This window comes from Heptranchias perlo, chromosome 4 (assembly GCF_035084215.1).
Source record: "Heptranchias perlo isolate sHepPer1 chromosome 4, sHepPer1.hap1, whole genome shotgun sequence".
Classification (NCBI taxonomy): domain Eukaryota; kingdom Metazoa; phylum Chordata; class Chondrichthyes; order Hexanchiformes; family Hexanchidae; genus Heptranchias; species Heptranchias perlo.
The window spans coordinates 101,488,714-101,513,041 of record NC_090328.1 but is presented as its reverse complement, the minus strand read 5'-3'; the positions used below and the strand labels follow the sequence as shown (position 1 = coordinate 101,513,041).

The following is a 24,328-nucleotide window of genomic DNA, read 5'->3' as shown; positions in this document are numbered from 1 at the left end:
TCATAGACTATTCCAGCACAAAGACAGCCACTTCTCCCGCCAAGTCTGAACAATGTTTTTCTTAACTTAGTTTAATTCCGCTCTCCTGCTTGCTCCCCATACCCTTTAGCATGCCTCTTTTTCAAAGAACTATCTCATTCCTTTTTCAGAGAATTCATGAAGTCTGCTGCAACAAATGTTTGCTGAAGAGAATTACATGTTCTGACTGGCAAAGAATGTTCCTCTAACCTCACCTTAATTCTTTGTGATTATCTTTAATTTGTGCCCTCTTGTTACTGCTGTCAAGTGAAAACAATCCAACATTTTAGACCTTATCATAGCTCTTTCTAATCATGAAGACCTCTATATCAGCTGTCCCTTTTTTAATTGCTTTGCGACCAGCTGGAAGACTCACTCCATACAATTTGATGTACATGAAAAATTAACTGCTCCTCATTGCATCTGTGACTCTGAGGGCAGGATGTTGGCCGGGACACTGACAGAACTCAAATAGGGCCACAATGTTTTACATCCCGTTGCGTGACTCTATCCTGCTAGCTAAGTGCTAGTGTCATGCAATATAATCCCTTCCCCACATAACAGGTCTGCCCATGGCAAGTTCATACCAATATGGAATATCCCTCTTCAACATAAACTCTGTGCCACTAAAATAAGGTTTCTGCCTCAAAGTCACCAAATCCTAAGTCTAACTGCAACCCTAAATGTAAATCTAAATCTTACCTGAAACACTGATCCAGCCCGCTCAACTTTAACCACCAACTTCCAAACTGTAATGCTAATTCTAAATTCTAACAATAAACTCTGAAATCTAACTCTACTTTAAATTCTAAACACTTTGGATAACACTTTAAACTATTGCCCCATCTGCCTGTTCAAGAGAACGTAAAAGATCCTATGAAACAATGAAGTATGTAAGGGGTTTGCCTAGTGTCCTGGCCAACATTCCTCCCTCAACCAACACCACCAATAACAGATTAACTAGTCATTCACTCATTCATTTACTGTTCAAGGGACCTTGCTGTGAGCGAATTGGCTATGTTTGCCTATATAGAAATGGTGATTAAACTTCAAAGGTAATTTAATTGGTTATGTAGCACTTTGGGGGGATGTAGAAGATGGGACATAAATGCAATCTCTTTCTTTCTTAGTTCTGAATTCTAATGTTAAATCCTAATGCTAAACGTTCATCTTTAACTGTAAATTGTAGAACCAAACTTTAAACCTCAATTCTATGGGGGAGGATTTCCACAGAGTTCTCCTGATCTCCTGCCATAACTTTGGCAGAACCATTGGAGAAATTGCACGAACGGCCCTTTTCATGTTAATGAAAGAAATGAAAGATAGCGCCTTTCACAACCTCAGGATGATGCAAAGCACTTTACAGCCAAAGAAGTACTTTTGAAGTGTAATCACTGTTTTAATGTAGGAAACGCAGCAGCCAATTTGTGGATAGCAAGCTCCCACAAACAGCAATGAGATAGTGACCAGATAATCTGTTTTAGTGATGTGTAAATATTGGCCAAGACACTGGAGAGAATGCCTCTGCTATTCTTCAAAATAGTGCAATAGGATCTTTTATGTACACCTGAGAGGGCCTTGGTTTAACATCTGAGAGACAGCACCTCTGACAATGCAGCATTCCCTCAGTACTGCACCGGAATGTTAATCTAGATTTTGTGCTCAAGTCTCTGGAGCACGACTTGAACTCATAACCTTCTGATCCAGAAGCAAGGGTGCTCCCACTGAGCCACAGCCAACACCTGATGTGGTTTTGCGGCCTGTTCTGCCAATCTTCCAAAGTCACGTTGGGCGATTGGGAGAACCCCCATGACAATTCGAGGCGTGTTACTTTAGACTTGGGACACTGGTAGCTTTGAAAATTAAACTCTAAACTTGGACGTTAAATTCAAACTTCAACTTACAACTATCACTCCCAACTCTAAACTCTCTCAATCCCAACATTAAACTTTAAATTCTAATCTCTAACTCTAAACTGTAGCTCTAAACAATAACAATAAGCTAAACTCTAACTCAACTCTAAAGTTAAATTCGAAACTCTACCGCTGAACTCTGACTCTAAACTGTAGCTACAAGGTTTAAACTCAAATTATCAACTCCAAACATAAGAACATAAGAAATAGGAGCAGGAGTAGGCCAATCGGCCCCTCGAGCCTGCTCCGCCATTCAATAAGATCATGGCTGATCTGATCCTAACCTCAAATCTAAATTCATGTCCAATTTCCTGCCCGCTCCCCGTAACCCCTAATTCCCTTTACTTCTAGGAAACTGTCTATTTCTGTTTTAAATTTATTTAATGATGTAGCTTCCACAGCTTCCTGGGGCAGCAAATTCCACAGACCTACTACCCTCTGAGTGAAGAAGTTTCTCCTCATCTCAGTTTTGAAAGAGCAGCCCCTTATTCTAAGATTATGCCCCCTAGTTCTAGTTTCACCCATCCTTGGGAACATCCTTACCGCATCCACCCGATCAAGCCCCTTCACAATCTTATATGTTTCAATAAGATCGCCTCTCATTCTTCTGAACTCCAATGAGTAGAGTCCCAATCTACTCAACCTCTCCTCATATGTCCACCCCCTCATCCCCGGGATTAACCGAGTGAACCTTCTTTGTACTGCCTCGAGAGCAAGTATGTCTTTTCTTAAGTATGGAGACCAAAACTGTATGCAGTATTCCAGGTGCGGTCTCACCAATACCTTATATAACTGCAGCAATACCTCCCTGTTTTTATATTCTATCCCCCTAGCAATAAAAGCCAACATTCCGTTGGCCTTCTTGATCACCTGCTGCACCTAAACGTAGGAAGATTATTATCAAGTAGCAAAATAGGACATATATCAACATGAAAGTAGGAAAGAAAATAAAGGTAGTTAAAGATGTATGCAAAAATAGACAATACAGCAAGTTATTAGAAGTGAAAATAGCAGTTATGGAAATTACATTAAACATTCTATGAGAATGTGCTGCAGGCATGAATTTCCAGTCAAACTGCCCTTTCTCACTCCCTACTGGATTTTATGTTTAAAGGATAAACTTGTACACAAGCAGAGATTGTAATCTACAGCAAGTGTGAAGCACAAACACAAGAAACAGCTCATTCTTTATGACACTGTGAGTGACACTGTCAAAGCCACATTTACCAGCCATCCTTAGTTGGCCTGAGAAGATGAAAGTGGGCCTTCTTCTTGAACTGCTGCAGTCCTTGTGGGAGTAGTGCTTATTTATACAACTGAGCGACTTGCTAGGTCATCTTAGGTGATAGGATGCTGACCACATGCTATACAACTGGAGTCACATGTTGATCAGAATGTGTAGGAGTGGAAGCTTCCCTTCCCTAAAGGACATTAGTGATCCAGTTGAGATTTTATGACAATCTGGCAGCTTTCATGGTCATTGAATTCAATTTTACAATGTGGCACGATTGGATTTGAACTTAACATTAAAAGGGAAAGGGTATTAAAAGGATTCATGCGACTCAACATTAGATATGTCTACATTCCAGAATATAGAGGGAGGTGAGTTTTGAAATAGCAGAGGTACTAACTAGAATAGGAATTATACCAAAGGACTGAAAGTTGGCAACAGTTCAAAAGAAAAGGATAAGGAGTAAAACAAGTAATTTACTGACCAATTGGCCTCTCATAAGTAGGAAGTAAACAATAGAGACCATTATATGGGATAACATTCAAGAACAGTTCGACAAGCAGGGATTAATTAGGGACAGACAACATTAACTTGATGGGGGCAGGTCATGTTTGGTGAATTTGATTGATTACACTAGGCAACATGGCAGATTTAATATAACTATGTTTTTAAAAAGAGATTATTTTTTTCTTCAGCCGGCAGTGCTAGCCGTTCTATACTGAGGCAGGAGATCCAGCTGTTTTCGTCCCCCTCCCACCCCAACCAAGGGGGGCAGGGGGGTGAGGGGGGTGACCCAGTGGCCCACCATGAACTTGCCACAAAATTATCCTGACCCCAGAGAATCTACAAGGCAGAAGTCTTGCTCCAACACACTTCTAGCTGGAATCCCATCACAGGGGAAAATCATAAACTTGGATTTCCAAAAATTGATTGAAGAGACTTGTCACAAAGATCAACTCTTCTGGAACTTGTTCAATTGCCTTTGGGGGCTGGAGAAGAATTTCCCAGAGTTTCATTTTCCCTAAATTGGCCTAAATTTTTCGGTTGTTTCTTTTTGCCTCTCCCGGAAGATTGCATGACTTGGGACGCAGGAGTTGATAGTGAATGGTGGCTGCACCATGTCTGGAAGGGACAGGCTGGATGTTTTAATTCCTATTGTCAGTTAAATAAACAGATGCCACAGCTGCATAAATAAATGTGTTCTGTGAACAATTGTTTTCAATATGAAGAAAAAGGACAGGTGCTGTAAGCACTCCGTTTCATTCAAAACTCTGCTGCCCGTGTCCTAACTCGCACCAAGTCCCGTTCACCCATCGCCTCAGTGGTCGCTGACCTACATTGGCACCCACCAATGCCTTGAATTTAAAATTCTCATCCTTGTGTTCCAATCCCTCTATGCCTTCACCCCTCCCTATCTTTGTAACCTCCTCCAGCCTTACAACCCTCCGCGATCTCTGCACTCCTCTAATTCTGGTCTCTTCTGCACCCTCAACTGCCTTCACCCCACCATTGGCGGCCGTGCATTCAACCATCTAGGCCCTAAACTCTGGAATTCGCTCTCTAAACCTCTCCGCCTCTCCACCTCTCTCTCCTCCTTTAAGATGCTCCTTAAAAGCTACTTCTTTTACCAAGCTTTTGGTTGCCTGTCCTAATGTCTCCTTCTTTGGCTCGGTGTTAATTTTTGTCTAATTACGCTTCTGTGAGGCTCCTTGGAATGTTAGAGAAGCAAAATAAATGCAAGTTATTGTTTAGATTTTGGAAATAGCTTCTAAAAAATTTGATCGATTGAGTCTCTTTTTCTGATAGATTTCATTCATTGCACCCACTCAGCTCTAATTGTTGCCAGAGTTAGGATTCTGAATTTTTTTGACCATTTGATCTAGCTTGTGTTTTTTTGTACAGTTTCCTCACAGCTCCTAGTTACAGTTAAGATTTGCTGCTCGTTTGGAAATATAAAGTTTGAGCCAGTCAAAAAGAGTGATAGCAAAATGTGATAAGAAATGTGATGTAGTGGAGAAGGAATTACATGCTATTGTACAATTTTTAGATTAAAGAAGGTAGATTTATCAGCAGAAAAACTGTGATATTGCACAATGTGAATCGGAGGTCACACCGTTACAAAGGATGTGAAAGTGTGTGGGAGTGCACATCTCCAGTGAAAGAATTAGGAAAAAAGTTTTTAAAAGATCTCATTAGAGATAGGAAATGTTTTTTTTCTTGTGTTTCCCTTACCTGCCGCAAACAGATCGATAAATACATTTATTCTCATGTACCATACTTTAGATAAAGAAATGTTGGTATGAAGGAAATAGTTATTTCCCTTCACTGTCCATCTGTTTAAGGACTGAGTTTTTGTTTCAAAGACCAAGAAATACAGAAAACTTAAATTTAAACTAATTTACATCTTTCCTTCCTTATCTCTGCACATGCACTTAATGCCACCAAAAGGGTTTGCTTAACATGTTTAAATCAGGACTTTCATTCGGAACTCTTTCAAAGTTTGAATAATGGTGCAGCTGTTCCAGAGCTTATGTCTTTTCTTTTGAAGAACTTTCCTGGTCGTTCTGAGATAAACACAAATAAAAGAAATGCAGCTGGTACGACCATCTAGAATACATTACAGAATATGAAGATCCAATCTGAGTTGTACGACTGAGTCCTTCCTCACTTGCCTGTTTTCTCCTGAGATGTTTCTCTCTTCAATGTTCTGATCTCTCTAACTGTGTTTGGCTTCCAAACACTTGGGGTTGGGGATTCACCAGCAACATGTTACTATCGATAAACAGGAGTGGAGGTGGTGGTCGACCTTATAAACAGCAAGTCTTGGCATGCTCTGTGAATGGTCAGTAGCAGCATTAATCTTAAAATTGCATTGGAGGTTGGCACAGATGCATGCTAAGAGCTGTTGAGTTTCTTCACCGAACAGTGATAGATCTGGGGTGCTGTATGAACCAAAAGCTCAGGCTTATCAGTTCGTCCAAGAAAAACTTAGTTAGAGGCATTTCTAACCCACAAAATGTAATTTCACAGTTAAGTTTACTCAATTTCTTGTAAATTTTGTAATTTTTTGTGATGTTACACATCTTATTTCCTCAATTTAATGGAGAAAGCAACATGGCAGTTGAAAGGATGTCAAACCATATCTGGAATGATTTAATTGGTGCACCGTTGTCCTTCTTTCATTGGTAGATTTTGCTCACTGTTCCTGCATTCATCATCAGGCTGAAATTCCAGGGGAGGATTTTTGGGGTCGGATCTGAGAAATTCCAACAGTCCCACAGATACGCCCTGGTCCCATCCCAAGTTCCAAGATTAGGGGCGTTTGCACACTGTAGGCAGGTGTTCGTATGGCACAGATGGAGTGCCCACCTCAGGTGCAGGGGAAGGATCTCTCTGTGGCTTTTAACTATAGTTTAATTGGACCAACTGTGCCAGCCAAACGTTTTTTTAAGTATTATAGCCAGAATTTGAATTTTGGAGTTTCTCTATTGTAAGAACAAGTGAAAGAGAAAAGCGTAGAGCAGCAGAAAGAAAGTGTACTTCAGACACGACAGATAAAGTGAAAACTAGAAGGCGTAAGGCGATTAACCCAGCATCAAAGCTGAAGGTCAGCCTAGGGTATGTGGCCCAACTAAGAGTTCTATATACAAATGCACGGAGTACAAGGAATAAATTAAATGAACTACAGGTTCAAATTCAAATTGGAGGGTATGACATGATAGCTATCACTGAGACTTGGCTGCAGGATGGTCAGGGTTGGGAACTAAATATACTGGGTTATAAGGTCTACAGGAGAGACAGGGAAAATGGAAGTGGGGGAGGAGTAGCCTTAATGATTAGAGATGAAATCACTTCAATGATAAAGGAGGATATAACGAGAGGTAAGCGGACAACAGAGACCTTACAGGTTGAATTGAGAAATAGGAAAGGATCTGAGACTATAGTGGGAGTTGTGTATAGGGCCCCTGGCAGCAGCTCTGAAGTGCTAGATTGTATAAATGCAGAGATTAGACAAGCGTGTAAGAAAGGCATAGTGGTCTTAATGGGGGACTTTAACCTTCACATAGATTGGGAAAAGCAGACTAGCAACTGTCAGAAAGGTAGTGAATTTCTTGAGTGTGTTCGGGATAGTTTTCTACAGCAGTATGTCCTAGAGGCAACAAGGGGGCAAGCCATACTAGATTTAGTAATGAGTAATGAACCAGATTTAGTTAATGGCTTAACTGTACGTGAACATCTATCCAATAGCGATCATAACATGAACGAGTTCAGTGTAGTGTTTGAAAGGGAAAAAAGTGTATCAGCTGCTAAGATTCTAGACTTGGGTAAGGCCGACTTCAATGGGATGAGACAGAGACTGTCCACAGTAAACTGGGCAAATCTGTTAATGGGTAAAACGACTGATGATCAGTGGGAAATGTTTAAAGAAACATTTAACGTGATACAGAATCGGTTTATACCCCTGAGGGGCAAGAACTCTACCTGCCAAAAAAAACAGCCATGGACAACTAAAGAGGTAAGGGACAGTATAAGACATAAGGAAAGGGCATACAAAAAGGCAAAAAATGGCACAGATCCTGGCGAATGGGAAAGATACAAAGATCAACAAAGGGTCACAAAACAGATAGTAAGAGCTACAAAAAGAGAGTATGAAAAGAAACTTGCAAGGGATATCAAAACCAATATGAAGAACTTTTATAGTTATATTAGGAAAAAGAGGGTGGTCAGGAGCAGTGTTGGCCCCTTAAAAACTGACAGTGGGGATATTGTCATTGACAATGGGGAAATGGCGGACATGTTGAACGATTGCTTTGCGTCAGTATTTACAGTAGAAAAAGAGGATAGCACGCCGGAAATCCCAAGAAAACTAATATTGAATCGGGGACAGGAATTCGATAAAATTAACATAAGTAAAACAACAGTAATGAAAAAAATAATAGCACTAAAGAGTGACAAATCCCCAGGACCAGATGGTTTCCATCCCAGTGTTTTAAAGGAAGAAGGTGAGTACATTGCAGATGCCCTAACGATAATCTTTCAAAGTTCTCTAGATTCAGGAACTGTCCCTTTGAATGGAAAATTGCACATGTCACTCCGCTTTTTAAGAAAGGAGAGAGAGGGAAACCAGGGAATTATAGACCAGTTAGCCTAACATCTGTTGTGGGGAAAATGCTGGAGTGTATAATTAAGGATAGGATGACTGAACACCTCGAGAATTTTCAGTTAATCAGTGACAGCCAGCATGGATTTGTGAAATGTAAGTTGTGCCTGACCTGATTGAATTTTTTGAAGAGGTGACTAAAGTAGTGGACAGGGGAATGTCAATGGATGTTATTTATATGGACTTCCAGAAGGCATTTGATAAGGTCCCACATAAGAGACTGTTCGCTAAGATAGAAGCCCATGGAATCGAGGGAAAAGTATGGACTTGGTTAGGAAGTTGGCTGAGCGAAAGGCGACAGAGAGTAGGGATAATGGGTAAGTACTCACATTGGCAGGATGTGACTAGTGGAGTCCCACAGGGATCTGCCTCGGGGCCTCAATTATTCACAATATTTATTAACGACTTAGATGAAGGCATAGAAAGTCTCATATCTAAGTTTGCCGATGACACAAAGATTGGTGGCATTGTAAGCAGTGTAGGTGAAAACATAAAATTGCAAAGCGATATTGATAGATTAGGTGAATGGGCAAAACTGTGGCAAATGGAATTCAATGTAGACAAATGTGAGGTCATCCACTTTGGATCAAAAAAGGATAGAACAGGGTACTTTCTAAATGGTAAGAAGTTAAAAATAGTGGCTGTCCAAAGGAACTTAGGGGTTCAGGTACAGAGATCATTGAAGTGTCATGAACAGGTGCAGAAAATAATCAAGAAAGCAAATGGAATGCTGGCCTTTATATCGAGAGGACTAGAGTACAAAGGGGCAGAAGTTATGCTGCAGCTATACAAAATCCTGGTTAGACCGCACCTGGAGTACTGTGAGCAGTTCTGGGCACCGCACCTTCGGGAGGACATATTGGCCTTGGAGGGAGTGCAGCGTAGGTTTACTGGAATGATACCCGGACTTCAAGGGTTAAATTACAAGGAGAGATTACACAAATTGGGGTTGTATTCTCTGGAGTTTCGAAGGTTAAGGGGTGATCTGATCGAAGTTTATAAGATATTAAGGGGAACAGATAGGGTGGATAGAGAGAAACTATTTCCGCTGGTTGTGGATTCTAGGAGTAGGGGGCACAGTCTAAAAATTAGAGCCAGACCTTTCAGGAGCAAGATTAGAAAACATTTCTACACACAAAGGGTGGTAGAAGTTTGGAACTCTCTTCCGCAAACGGCAATTGATACTAGCTCAATTGCTAAATTTAAATCTGGGATAGATAGCTTTTTGGCAATCAAAGGTATTAAGGGATATGGGCCAAAGGCGGGTATATGGAGTTAGATCACAGATCAGCTATGATCTTATCAAATGGCGGAGCAGGCACGAGGGGCTGAATGGCCTACTCCTGTTCCTATGTTCCTATGTAACCATCAATTGCAGTATGGGAACTGGACTTTTAAATTTTAAATTCCCCACCCTCAGCCCTTAGCAACACTGGAAGTCAGGCATGCACAGGTGTCCTTTGTACCCAATGTTGCAAGAACACAGACATGGGGAAATACATTGTAGGCGACATTTACCTCCAAAAATGGTCATATTATCCACTCAAGCCCAAACTCACTGGAATTTCTGATGGGGGTAAAAGCAGCAGAAATGTAATTGGATCCCAACCCAAATTCCTACCCAGAAAACGTTACTTTTTTAGCCCCAGAGCTGCACAACTTCAACTTCATTGTCTTTAGTAGTTCCTCAGTGGCGTGGGTTTTTCTCTCCACTTTCATACTTATGCTATGGTCCTTATCACCCCAGATGTGATTTTTTTCTGTTTTCGGAATAAGGGAACGTGAGATAATGAGCTGCAAAACATTTGCGAATGTGCAGGTGTGACACTGAAGCGTGACACCTGAAGTGTGACTCAGGCAAATGGGCAAAAAGCGTGCTAGATGCCATGTTTTTATACAAATACTAATTGATTTCAGGTGGTATTGATCATGGTCAATGTGCTCGTGCTGCTGTAACTTCAGCAGAAACCCTTTATTCGGGCCTAAACAAGATTTCCTCCAAACATCCGCCGAAGTTACACCGGCAGAGCAGGACAAGCTTCCAGGAAATTCCCGATGAATGTGATTAATAACAATAACTTCCTGAACCAGGAAGTATAAGTTAGAATAGTGAATTCAATGTCAAATCAGGTACAGAAAGTGAAATAAAGAGAAGGTAAGAAAGATTGAATTAAGAGACAGAGATAAAAGAGACAGAAAGAAAAAGAAAGAAAATGTCATTTAATTTTTTTAAAACAAAATGTCCAACAATAATTAAAAGCTGAAGTAATGAAACTGCACTCGTAAAAGTTAATTTTCAGTGCCAGAGAGGTTGTTTGGCAGTAATAAGACTTACCACACCGTTAAAAGGGTACACAGACTGGAATGGACAAGCCCTAACTTTTTGTGGTGAATTTAGTCCGTATCTACAACATCAGTACAGGAACTTCCACGTTTGAATGGGGATCCAGACAGTGAGATGAGGTTTTCGTGCAGCTTATGGAGGATCATCGCATCACGGACAGCATCTTCTGGATTTTCATATTTAAATACGCATCTCTGCTCGCTGGAAGTTACTGTCCGATTTGCGCATAAATAACAGTGAGTGCTGTTAACCTCACTGTTATTTTCACAGCAAAATCCAGCCTGTAAAGAACTTAAGATAGTTTCACACGCATCGCTTTGTGAATTTCTAAATTTACTGCTTGGGCTACACAGAATTATTTCCTTTCCAGTTAAAGATATTTTTTCAGGTTTTATTTTCAGTTTTAAAAATGAGAGACAGTCAATGGGTAAAAACAAATGGATTTTAAAAAAACCTGTTCAATTTGGAGAAGAAATTGTTTTTGTTTTGAACATCGCTAAAGCTCAAGTGATCTGAGTCAGCCTTTGATTGATGACCTCGGTCTTCAGGGGATTACCAGTGTGGTAACTGTATCACTGCATTGCTGTTCTTGCTCCTATACCCAACTAGGAATTAAAAAAGTGATGTTTACTGCAATGTAAAGAATATACAGCAGTATCTAAGACAAGCTAGGTCACCTTTTAAAAAAAATCTAGATTACACAACCTTCATTTCATTTCCTGCTGAAAAATTGAGTATTGCATCATGACTTTACCACATATGCTATGGAATGCAACATGTTGGTGTCACAAATGCGATGTGGACCTGATTTATATTAAGAAATCAGGGGGTAATTGTTTCTCCCCCCTCAAATTCAGAAAAAAATGCATGAATTATTCGGTAGAGATTGGTAAAAACTGATTTTACTTGTCCCTAAGTATTAATATAAGCAATGGGATTCTTCAAAATGGGGTGAATTGACAAAGGAAAGAAAACCTGTTCATTAATAGCTTCTCCAAGTTCAGATGGCCCCTGCCTCTAGAAAACATTAGCAAAAATCAGATACAAGAGATTACAATTAAGAAATTTTGAAAACACAAGTGATAAAGTGAAATTAAATATAAATAAAATCTGGTGAGTGGGTATTACAGTACTCGATGACTTTGGCAAGCTTTAACATTGCTCTACAATACAATACTAAAAATCAGGAAATATTAGCACAAAGAATATTACATACTGCCTGAGGCTGCCAGACTTTAAAGACAAAATTAATTTAGCTGAGACATTTGCTGGAAATAGCTAAATCCCCAACAACTGAAACTCGGGATCGGGGCTTGGTGGGGCGAGCCCAGCAATTGGGAGGGAGGAAGGGCAAGGGGAGATCAAGGCCTACATTTTAACCTAGAAAAATAGGCAGGTTGGAGGTGGGGCAGTAACAATTTTTAAAATGTAAAATCCGACCCAACCCACCTCCAACCCACCCACTTCTGGTTTTAATGGAGGCAGGATGAAGAGTGCTCTTAGGAGGTGGGTCGGTCACTGAAAGCTTTCAAGGAGGTTGCAGGCCTCCATTTTTACAGCTTTTTTATTTTTAACCTCCGGGGGCCCCCGATGACTCCCGACCCCCAATGACCCCTGATGATTCCCGGGCCTTCTACTTCACGCCATGTGAGAGGAGGCAAGAAGGCGCGAAACAGCAGCTAAGTGCCTTTATTGCACTGCTTCTGGGCCCAGAGATGCAGGAGTGCTACCCCCAGTCCCAACAAGCCTACCTGCAGCGACACCACCCCCCCCCCCGATCTCCAACCCCCCCCCCGATGATCCCGACCACCCCGATGACTCCTGACCCCCCACCATGATGCCCGAGGACTCCCGATGACTCCAAACCCCCCGATGACTCCCGATCCCTGATGACCCACGACCCTGACTCTCGATGACCCCGATGACTCCTAATCCCCCCTGATGACCCCGACCCCAACAATCCCCCCATGACTGCCCCCCCACCCCCATCCATCTAAGACTTACCTTCTTACATCCGCTTCCTTCCTCTTCTCCAGTCTGACTAACAGCCTGCCTGTCAATCTGTCTGGCCTGTCGGACGGGAAGCCTTAAAAAAAAAAGACATCCTAACATCAGTCCGTACTTCCGGGTTTCCCATCAGGAATTCCCCCACCTTCCTGGCTCAGTGTGAAAATTTAGGCTCAAGAGTTGTAGGGAGGGAGGGCGAGATGGGTGCAGGCCAGCGACCGAGGGTTTAGGGAGGGAGGGCGAGATTGGGGCAGGCCGGATATCGAGGGTTGGAGGGCGAGATGGGCGCAGGCCAGAGATCGAGGGTTGTAGGGAGGGAGGGCGAGATTGGGGCAGGCCGGATATCGAGGGTTGGAGGGCGAGATGGGCGCAGGCCAGAGATCGAGGGTTGTAGGGCGAGATAGGCAACTGCCAGAGATCGAGGGTTGCAGGGAGGGAGGGCGAGATCGGGGCAGGCCGGAGATCGGGGCGGGGGTTGGATTGGGGTGGGGGTGCCGATCGTGGCACCGATCAGCAATTGTTAAATTTAAATCAGGCTCCCAACTGCACTATGTGAGCCTGATTTAAATATTATAATGAAGTGCCCCGCCTCTCCAAGACGGGACACTCGCACCCTATGCTACCCGCTGGTGTAAAGATGGCGCAGGCATGTATGTGGTGGGTTGGGGACACATTCCCTCATTTTTAATTTTGCACCTGCCCCTGCCCCTCTCCCGCCTGTCACGGGGGGGGGGGTCAATATCGACCCCCATGATACTGTCCATTTTGTGTGAAAGATTTAAACAGTAGCCTTGCTTAATATTATATATTCCTTTACCCGTGTACTCAGTTTTATTTATTATCCTTTTTTTAAAGTCCATAGGGAACGTGTGGGTGATGAGGTCTGGGACTTAAAAGGACTCAGTGTGGCTAGTGTTTGGGTGCACTGGGTGGGAGATAGCATCTGGGGCTACTCAATGGATAGTATGGAGGAAGCCGGAGTGTGAGAGTTGGAATATGGACTTCAGCAGCACTATCTTCATGCTTGATGGTACTCTGTCGAGAGCCCAAGGGTATTGCAGTACTGGAGAGCAGTCCCAGGAGCCTGCCAGCACTGTATAAGGATCCAGCAGAACAGTGGAGGGGTCCCAGGGTCTGCAATTATGGATCTGAGCTCCTGTACATCTGTGTCATTCGCTTCCCAGTGCCGCGCAGTCCCGTCTAAATCTCGCTCCCCCATCTCCTCTTTCAGTCTCTGCAACCTTTCCTCTCCCCCCAACATTGCCCACTTCCCCCATCCACTCGATGCTATTCTCTTGCCATTATCACAGGCTCCAATCCCTCCTGGATGAGCTTGTGGCTTCTTTACTTCAACCGATGTTAGTCTTGGCTCAGTGGTAGGACTCTTGCCTCTGAGTCAGAAGGATGTGGGTTCAAGTGCAACTCCAGAGAATTTGAGCACGTAGTCTAGGCTGACACACCAGTGCAGTACTGAGGGAGTGCTGCACTGTTGGAGGTGCCATCTTTCGGATGAGATGTTAAACCGAGGCCCCATCTGCCCTCTCAAGAGGGCATAAAAGAGGAGAGGAAATCTCTCAGTGTCTCATTGAATATGAGAGTAAACTAGCAAGAAATATAAAAGCAGATTGTAAGAGCTTCTACAAATATGTGAAAAGGAAGAGATAAGTGAAAGTAAACATGGGTCCCTTAGAGGCTGCGACAGGAGAAATTATAATGGGGAATATGGAAATGGCAGAGACATTAAACAAATATTTTGTATCTGTCTTCACAGTAGAAGACACACAAAACAGACTAGAAATAGTAGGGAACCAATGGTCTAATGAAGAGTGAGGAACTTTAAGTAATTAAGATTAGTAAAGAAAAAGTACTGGAGAAATTAATAGGATTAAAAGCCACCTTGCCATAGAGGGGGTGCAACAAAGGTTCAGTAGATTGATTCCTGGGATGAGAGGGTTGTCCTATGAGCAGAGGTTGAGTAGAATAAGCCTATATTCTCTGGAGTTTAGAAGAACGAGAGGCAATCTCATTAAAAAGTATAAAATTCATGGAGGGCTTGGCATGGTAGATGCTGAGAGGCTGTTTCCCCTGGCTGGAGAGTTAGAACTAGGGGGCATAGTCTAAAGATAAGAGGCCGGCCATTTAGGACAGAGATGAGGAAAAATTTCTTCGCTCAGAGGGTTGAGAATCTTTGGAATTCTCTACCCCAGAGGGCTGTGGATGCTCAGTCACTGAGTATATTCAAAATTGAGATCGATATATTTTTGGATACTAAGGGAATCAAGGGATATGGGGATAGGATAGGAAAGTGGAGTTGAGGAGAAGATCAGCCATGATCTGATTGGAATGGCGGAGCAGGCTCGAGGGGCCATATGGCCTACTCCTACTCCTATTTCTTATCTTTCTTATGTCCTGACTGATATTTATCCCTCAATTAATCTCACTAAAAAGCACATTATCTGGTCATTATCACGTTGCTGTTTGTGGGACCTTGCATTGCGGAAGCTGCCACGTTTCCTACATTATAACAGTGACTACACTTCAAAAGTACTTCATTGGTTGTAAAGTGCTTTGGGGCGTCCTGAGGTCATGAAAGGTGCTACATAACTGCAAGTCCTTACTTTTTCTTTCAATGCATCCTCAACCCCCACCCACCACCCACCCCCCCACCCCGCAACTGCTTAATGCTCCTTTCCCAGCACATAGCACATCCAAGTCATTCTCCGGTGGTTAATTTTTCCAACTTCTTCCCCATCTTTCCACAGTCACTGCCCTTATTTGCAACCCCACCTCCCCGCCCAACCCTCTCCCAACCCCTTTGGTGAGCTTCCTATCACTGGCCACTCCACATTGATCTTCAAAATGTTCTTGCTCTTACAAACAAGGAATTCAAAAGCTCATCCTGCATGGATCTATTGATATTAACTTACTGATGGTGAATTACTCTCCTCACTCTGTCTCCCTGCTTGACTATACATTCTATTGTATTCCCTGCTCAAACCTGTTTCAGCATTTCACCTTCCTCCAGCAACTTTAGTTTGAGCATCTCAAACTCTTCCATCCCTCTTTTGAAGCTTTCATTATTGAACGCCCATCCCAAGAAAAATGGAAAGTTCCTTGTTGAATTCGACTTTCTTCTTTTTTTAAGCTTAACCTTTGCCCTTAGTGACTCCTCATCCTCAGTAACTTCAAGCTACGCATAAATTCCATCTGTTCCCTTTTCTCTGACCTCTCCATCCTGCTATCCAAACTCAACCTCATCATACATATCAACTCCTCCATCCACACTCGGTCACTCCCTCGACCTCATCACTATGCAAGGCCTCATCACTATGCAAGGCCTCAACACTTTTGAGGCTTCAATCACTAAAAAGATCATCTTGGATCACTTGCTTGTATCCCTGAGCATCCCCAAGAGTGGAGTCTTAGCTCAATCGGGACCCAGTGTAGGACTGGAGGCCGAGTGAGATGAGGCAAACCAGCCTACAGGTGGGCATACGTGGGCCCCACCAGAGGTGGGTCCAAGCCAGGGAAGTGGCCTGAACCACTGGAGAATGGCCAATTACACATGGCACTAAGGGGACATTCCTTAGGGTCTGTGCAACCCCACCTTCATGCCAATTACCTGATGCATGTAGCAGTGCAGGCCAGAAGTGTGTCCATAGTGGCTTGTGTGCCTGTTGGCCCCATGAAAATTAAATAGCCTCCCGTTGACCTACAAATTCATCATTTCAATCCAAGGGATTTCCTTGTCCATAAAAATGGTTCCAAAAGCTCTCTAGTTGTTAACTGTACTTTTGTTTTTCTTTCTAGTATCCTCCCCCAATCCATCTTACTCATTCTTGCAAATTTGGCTTTCTTCAAATCAGGCACTAATATTAAATTATCCACACCAGTAATTTGGTTAATCAACTTACAAATGATAAGGCTAGGTTGCCCAGATGTCCTCCCAAGTGGAGGTCCAATACCATCTCAGGATCACTGCAAAAAGTCTATTGAGTGTATACTCCCTTTCCGTGTTTTTCCTCCCAAATGTATTCTCCACAGTACACTGTCTCACGCTTCCATTTAAGACACACTTTAGCTCTTGGATGTTTTTTTCTGATCAGCATCCTGTCCCACTGGTTCATTTAATGCATGCCCTCTGTTGGTTTATGGTCCAACACTAACATTCGGATGGAGCGTTACTGTCAGTTTTATATATGCACAACCAGGGAGGCACATAAGGGAAGTCTAGGCTTTAAACATCTGATGTTGAACTGGATTTTCCACTGTGAATTGAAACTCCACAGTGCAATATTAGTGACAACCCAAATAACGTGTGTGAAATTCCTTTGCCCAGTATTTTAATGAAAGTGTTGGGCCATTCAGGTTTTCCCAGTATTTCTATTCATAATTAATTTTTTTCCTCTGAAAATCGCTAATAATCGTTCCAATGACATCTTCACTGACTGTGCCAAATATAGGAAAGAGAACCACTTGAGACTTTAGTAAGAGGTCTCAGTAATGTCAAATCCAATTTTACATGGCTTAATTTAATGATAATTTTAGAAAAACAGCATGAAACTAGACCAAACAAAATGGATCTTAAAAGTATGTCACACTCAGCGAACTGCATTGGGACATGTGACTGTAGTTACAGAACACCACTGGATAGTAATAGAGAGCTGAAAAGGCCCCTGTGATGTCAGGCAGTATAATTTTGTTCAAATACTAATGCACAAAAGCAGTGAAGGATGCAATTTGATTACTTTTGACATCTGCAACAGGCAAGCATCTTTTCCTCATTCGTTAAAAAGGTCCTTTTTAGATTTTCATGACACCTATTTGCACTTCTTAAAACAGCTGTCGAGGCACTTAACAGTATAAGTGGCAACCATTGTATTAATCCTACTGGGAAGTGGGCAAAACTTCATAATAATGTCTCGGGGGAAAATTCATCAAGCCTGTTTCACTGCAGCATGGAGGTCCTTGTGGATGAAGTAAAGGAGGAGCAGCAGCTGGTTATTTTTTTAAGGCTAGCAGAGCAACCTACAACTATATTCCAGAAACAAGGAGCTTATCAGCATAACACAGAGCATATGAATCTATCTTCAAAATGAGAGATAGGACTAATCCACAGAATCCAATTAAGGAAAGCCAGCACGGATTTGTTTAAGGCAAATCGTGTTAAACTAACTTGATTGAGTTTTTTGATGCGGTAACAGAGAGGGTTGATGAAGGCAATGCGACTGATGTGGTGTATGTGGACTTCTAAAAGGCATTTGATAAAGTGCCACATAATAGGCTTGTCAGCAAAGTTGAAGCCCATGGAATAAAAGGGTCAGTGGCAGCATGCTTACAAAATTGGCTAATTGAAAAGAAACAGAGAGTAGTGGTGAATGGTTGTTTTTCAGACTGGAGGAAGGTATACAGTGGTGTTCCCCAGGGGTTGGTACTATGACCACTGCTTTTCTTGATATATATTAATGACTTGGACTTGGGTGTACAGGATACAATTGCAAAATTTGCAGATAACACAAAACTTGAAAGTGTAGTGATCAGTGAGGAGGATAGTGATAGACTTCAAGAGGACATAGATAAGCTGGTGGATTGGGCGGACACATGGCAGATGAAATTTACGCGGAGAAGTGCAAAGTGATACATTTTGGTTGGAAGAACGAGGACAGGCAATCTAAACTAAATGGTACAATTCTAAAGGGGGCACAGGAACAGAGAGACCTGGGGGTATATGTGAACAGGTCATTGAAGGTGGCAGGGCAGATTGAGAAAGCAGTTAAAAAAGCATACGGGATCCTGGGTGTTATAAATAGAGGCATAGAGCTCGATATTAAAACCAAGTCGGGGAGGGGCCGGGGGGTGGCAAATTGAGGATGAGAAACCTATTAGTTTAGGTTTCCCTGATGTTCTTACGATTTTGACGATTGACAGGCTGGTCTCAGTCGGACGGGAGACCAGCCAGGGAGAGGACGTGTTCAGGTAAGTTTGCAGGTAAGCCTTTGTTTGTATGGATGGAGGGGACGCATTGGTGGGCATGGGTGGGCATAGGTTGACACAGAGGTTGTGAGTCATGGCGGGGGGATGTCGGGATCGGAGGTCATTGCGGGGATCTGCGATCATTGAGGGGGAGGAGATCGGGGTCGGGGATCGGGTGTCTGTGATCGGCGGGTTGGTCCGCGATCGGGGGGGGTCAGGTTTCCTTAATCGTTGGAGGGTTGGTCAACCGCCCCTCTTCCTGCCCCGGGCAACATCGGAAATGGGTGGGTTGGAAGAGGGGTGGGGGCGGTTCTGAAATGGTGCCAATTTTCAACGCCCCCCAGCCCTCAACCCACACGTTTTTCACTTTTAAAATTGAGCCCATAGAGTACAAAAGCAAGGAGGTTATGATGAACCTTTATAAAACACTGGTTCGGCCACAACTGGAGTATTGTGTCCAATTCTGGGCACTGCACTTTAGGAAGGATGCGAAGGCCTTAGAGAGGGTGCAGAAAAGATTTACTAGAATGGTTCCAAGGATCAGGGACCTCAGTTATGTGGATAGACTGGAGAAGCTGAGGTTGTTCTCCTTATAGCAGAGAAGGTTGAGAGGAGATTTGATAGTGGTATTCAAAATCATGAAGGGTCTGGACAAAGTAGATAGAGAGAAACTGTTCCCATTGGCGGAAGGGTCAAGAACCAAAGGACACGGATTTAAGGTAATTGGCAAAAGAAGCAAAGGCGACATGAGGAAAAGCTTTTTTACGCAGCGAGTGATTATGACCTAGAACGCACTGCCTGAAAGGGTGGTGGAAGCAGATTCAAATGTGGCTTTCAAAAGGGTATTGGATAAGTACATGAAGGGAAAAAATTTACAGGGCTATGGGGAAAAGGCAGGGGAGTGGGACTAGCTGGATTGCTCTTGCAGAGAGCCGGTACGGGCTCGACGGGCAGAATGGCCTCCTTCTGTGCTGTAACCATTTTATGATTCAATGATTCTAATTATGGATCAGTTAGCTTTAACGTCAGAGGTAAGAAAGATACTAGAATCTTGCTGAAAAACGAGATAACAAAACATCTAGAGATGAAGAATATAATATTAAGATAATCGGCCTGGATTTCTAAAAGCAAGGTCAAGTTTAACCAACCTATTGAATTCTTTGAAGAACTAACAGAAAGAGTTGACAAGGGCAAGGCAGTGGATGTGGTATACGTGGACTTTCAGAAGGCCTTCAATAAAGTGCCACATAAGAGACTCAAAGGTCAGGGTGTGTGGAGTCAGGGTCCAGGTGGCAGAATGGATTGAAAGATGGCTACAAAACAGAAAACAGAGAGTAGGGGTTAAGGGAAGTTTCTCAGACTGGCAGAAAGTGGGAAGTGGTGTCCCACGGGGATCTGTGCTAGGACCACTGTTGTTTACCATATTTTATAATGTGGAGGCTGCACGAAAATCCGGGGAGAAATAATTAGGCTTGCAGAATGGGCAGATGAATGGCAAATGCTAAATTCAATATAGCGAAGTGTGAGGTGATTCATTTTGGTAGGAGGAATAAGGAAACCACTTATTCTTTTGAGAACTTAAATGGGGCAGAGGAGCAAAGAGATATAGGAATACAGATACATAAGTTGCTAATAGTAGCAACACAAGTTGATCAGGCCATATAAAGTGTAAACAATACTGGGGTTCATTTCTAGAAGAATAGAATACAAAAGCAGGGAGGTAATGTTAAATTTATAAAGAATCTTGGTTAGTCCACACTTGGAGTATTGTGCGCAGTTCTGGTCGCCATACTACAAAAAGCACTGGAGAAAGTGCAGAAAAACTTGATGTGGATATAACCAGAGTTGAGAAGATGCAACTATCAGGAAAGCTTGAGCAAGTTGGGGCTCTTTTCTCTGAAAAAGAGAAGACTAAGAGAAGACCTGATAGAGCTCTTTAAAATTATAAAGGGTTCTATACGGTAGACATGGAGAAACTGTATCCATTTGCGGGCGAGTCGAGACCAAGGGGGTGATTTTAAACCCTAAAAATGGGTGGGTTGGGGGCAGGTGGGAGTTGAAAATAGTTGTTTTTTTGGGTCACAACCACAACATTTTTGTACTTTGCATTCCCAGTGGGAAGCCTGTATTTTCCCACGCCAACGTTAAACCCAGAAATAAAATCGGGTTGTGATCTCAACCCAAAAAACAACTATTTTCAACTCCCACTTGCCCCCAACCCACCCATTCTTGGGGTTTAAAATCAACCCCCAAGAGCGCATAAATATAAGATAGTCATTAGCAGATTCAATAAAAAATTTAGGTGGAATTTCTTTACACACAGAGCAGTGACAATGCAAAAATTCGCTGCCACGTGTAGTGGTTGAAGCAGATAGCATTGACAAATTTATGGGAAGTCTTAATGCATATATGAGGGAGAAGGGAATAGAGGGATCTAGGGGCAAGGTGGGAAGAGGTAATTGAAGTGGAAAGAAGCTCATGTGGAGAATAAACATCAGCATAGACCAGTTGGGCCAAATGGCCTGTTTCTGTGCTGCAGATTCTATGTAATTCTATGTAACCTGGAACAATGACTGTTTAAGGCTCTAGAGGCCTGAACAAATTTCACAACTTGAAACAGAGAATCAAGGTAAGAAAACTGCTGTGAAGTAACAGGAAAGGAGAGATATGAAGGTCAAATAGGTACAGATTTTTAAAGTACATAGAGTGGTGAATTAATTTTCATGCACTAAATCACTGTTTTAATTTGATGATTAGCATATGGGGCAATGAAGGTATGTGTCAGCTTGGCTCAGTTAATAGCACTATTTCTCATGAGTCAGAAGCCTATGGGTTCAAGCTCTGCTCTGGGACTTGAACACATAATGTAGGCAGACACTCCAGTGTCGTACAGAGGGAGCACTACATTGTTAGTGGTGCCGTCTTTCGGATCAAACATTAAACTGTGGCACTGTCTGAATCCCCACATGGATGTAAAAAATTCAATGGCACTATTTGAAGAAGAACAGGGAGTTCTCTGGGCATCTTTGTCAACACTCCCAAAAACAGATTAACTGGTCATTCATCGCACTTTGTTGGGCCTTTCCTTGTGCAAGTTGGCTGCGTGTTTGCCTACATTCATTTTAAAAGTAATTAATTGGTTGTGAAGTGCACTGGGATGTCCAACCGAGATGATGGATGCTATATAAAAGGAAGTTCTTTCTTTAGTTGTGATAAATATATGAAAAAAATATGGCACACATAGAAATTAATGACTTTCAATGTATCAAATCACTCGGACTTAATCCACACTGTTCTTCTATTTAAAGGTAAAACTTGCACATAAGAGGTGGACTAGGTGGCGGATCCTTCCAGGAGAAACAGTCAACTTCATGAGAATTGAGAATTATGGAGGCTTTCGGGTGTATTGGGCCTGATGAGTTTCAGTGTGTGCACAGACCAACTGGTATGTAGCACATTAACGAGATATTCTGTGGTTCAACATGTCTACACAATGATTGTTCATAGTTCACCACTTAGCCGTTGCCACCATCTCCAACATTAAGACCCAGATGAACTAAAACTTCCTGCAGCTTAAATGTTGGTAAAACCAGAGCTATGTTATTTGGCTCCAGTCAACATTTGCATGTTTCCAGCCTCAACGAGGTTAACTTCCTTGCTGCAACCTCAGGCTAAGCCCAGAGATGTGCAACCTTCACGTATTGCTCGACCCTGACCTTCAATTCCCTACCTGTGTCGGATTTATTCTCTACCTCCCCCTGCCCTGTTTCAGCCTCAATTCACGTTTTAATCACCTCACAGTTGGACTCCTTGAACACTCTTTTTGCTGACCTCCCCACTTCTACATTTCATAAGCTACAAGTCATCCATCGTGGCCTGTGGCCTCCCCAGAATAAGGCCCCCAACCCCATTACCACTGTCGATGTTGAGCTCCACTGGCTTCTAATGTTCTACAGAATTAACTTTAAGATCCTTGTCTTTCACTTAAAATCCGTCCACAGCCTCACCCCACTCTGCAGCCATGACCTTGTCCAGCTTTATGCCCCTGCGCACACCCTCTGGTCCTCTGACATCAGTCTATTTTGTATTCCTGCACCCTCTGCTTCATCACTGGCAGCTGTTCCATCAATCATCTTGCCTCTGCCCTCTGGAACTCTCTCCTTCAACATTTCTGCTTTGCCAAACTCCCTCCCTACCTTCAAAAATCTCCAGACCCTCCTGACCTTCTTTCTCTCACACACAGCTGAGGGTCCATTCACTCCCCACTGTCCCCAAACCGCTCCGAAACATCTCCTTTTATGAAATTAATTCTATAGAAATGTAAATAGCTGTTGCTGATCCTGAAGTGAGCGTACAACACCCAAATGCACATTGTACTCCACTACTCACATTGTGCTGTCTCCTTTCTTCACAGAGCATGGAGAAATTAATGGTGTGCAATGCTCAGTTGGAGAGGAACAGAGCACCAGCCACCCACAAACTTCAAACAAATGCCACGACTACACAGACATCTTGCAACAAGTATATAAGGGGAGATTTTCTTGGGTCGGAGTGCGTGCCTGTACAGGAACTGCCTGATTTCCAATATCCTGCTGACCCCAGGCGATCCATTGTAGCTGGGTGCAGACCCAGGATGATCTTCCCTTTATAATGTTTTGGATGAGGATGCACACGGTGAAACGCAGTGTGCTGATAATTCAAATGTATAATTGAAATGTATAAAATTCTTATAGGGCTTGACAGGGTAGATGCTGAGTGGCTGTTTCCCCTAGCTGGAGAATCTAGAACTGTAATGCCCGTTGTTTCGGTGCTACATGGCCTCTTGAAGTGCCAAGATGGCGTCTTGGCTACGCACGCACGTTTCTAGCATGACGTGCGCCGGACACTACCTTGGTAAAGGATTCAGCGCTTGTGCAAATAACGACTGCCAGCTGCATGTAAAGTAAGGAGAAAATGGATACAATCAGTGTGCAACGCTGATTTAAAATGATAGACACCATTTTTGAACTTAATGCTCAATTCAATGCATAGTCTTAATCAAGACCATCTGAACGTGTCTTAGAGTGCCTGGAGGACCCCCCATGAGCGTTCTTTAAAGGGACCATGTAAGATTTACAGATTAGTTGCTGGATTGGGGCTTTTGGCTGCTGATGCATTTATAACTGTTATTGGAGGTCTCCTATACTTGAATACTAGGACCCTGCGACATAGCCCAACATTTAGAGCCAGGATGTGCAGGAGTGAAGTTAGGAAACGCTTCCACACGCAAAGGGTGGGAGACGTTTGGAACACTTCTGCAAACGGCAGTTGATGCTAGCTCAATTGTGAATGTTAAATCCGAGATTAATAGATTTCTGTGAACCAAGGGAATTAAGGGATATGGGGCTAAGGCGGGTATATGGAGTTAGGTCACAGGTCCAGTATGATCTCATTGAATGCCGGAACAGGCTCGAGGGGCTAAATGCCACGGCCACTTGCTGCCTCCTGTTATGCGCCATCTTCTCTTGCAAGAAAGCGGGACGTGTGTCTGGGTGATGTGCCTGTCATGGTTGAATAGCTGCCAGTGTGTGTAGCCTGTGAGTTGTGGGTGGGTGGCTTGAAACAGTGGTAATGTGCAAGGGTGAGTCGAAGCATCTGATTGGCAGGGTTGAATACTGATGGAAAGAGCTTGTTGGTATGTG

The 24,328-nt window shown here is 42.9% G+C and overlaps 1 long non-coding RNA gene across 1 annotated transcript in view; it reads right to left on the bottom strand.

Annotated features, from left to right (window-relative positions):
- The window catches only part of LOC137321155 (uncharacterized), a 224,104-nt gene that overhangs the window by 44,842 nt on the left and 154,934 nt on the right, over positions 1-24,328 (bottom strand). The window contains exons 3-5 of the long non-coding RNA XR_010962725.1: positions 12,672-12,753; positions 11,122-11,272; positions 10,659-10,948 (exon numbers count right to left, since the gene is read on the bottom strand). This is a non-coding gene — a long non-coding RNA (uncharacterized lncRNA). The remainder of the gene's footprint in view (positions 1-10,658; positions 10,949-11,121; positions 11,273-12,671; positions 12,754-24,328) is intronic.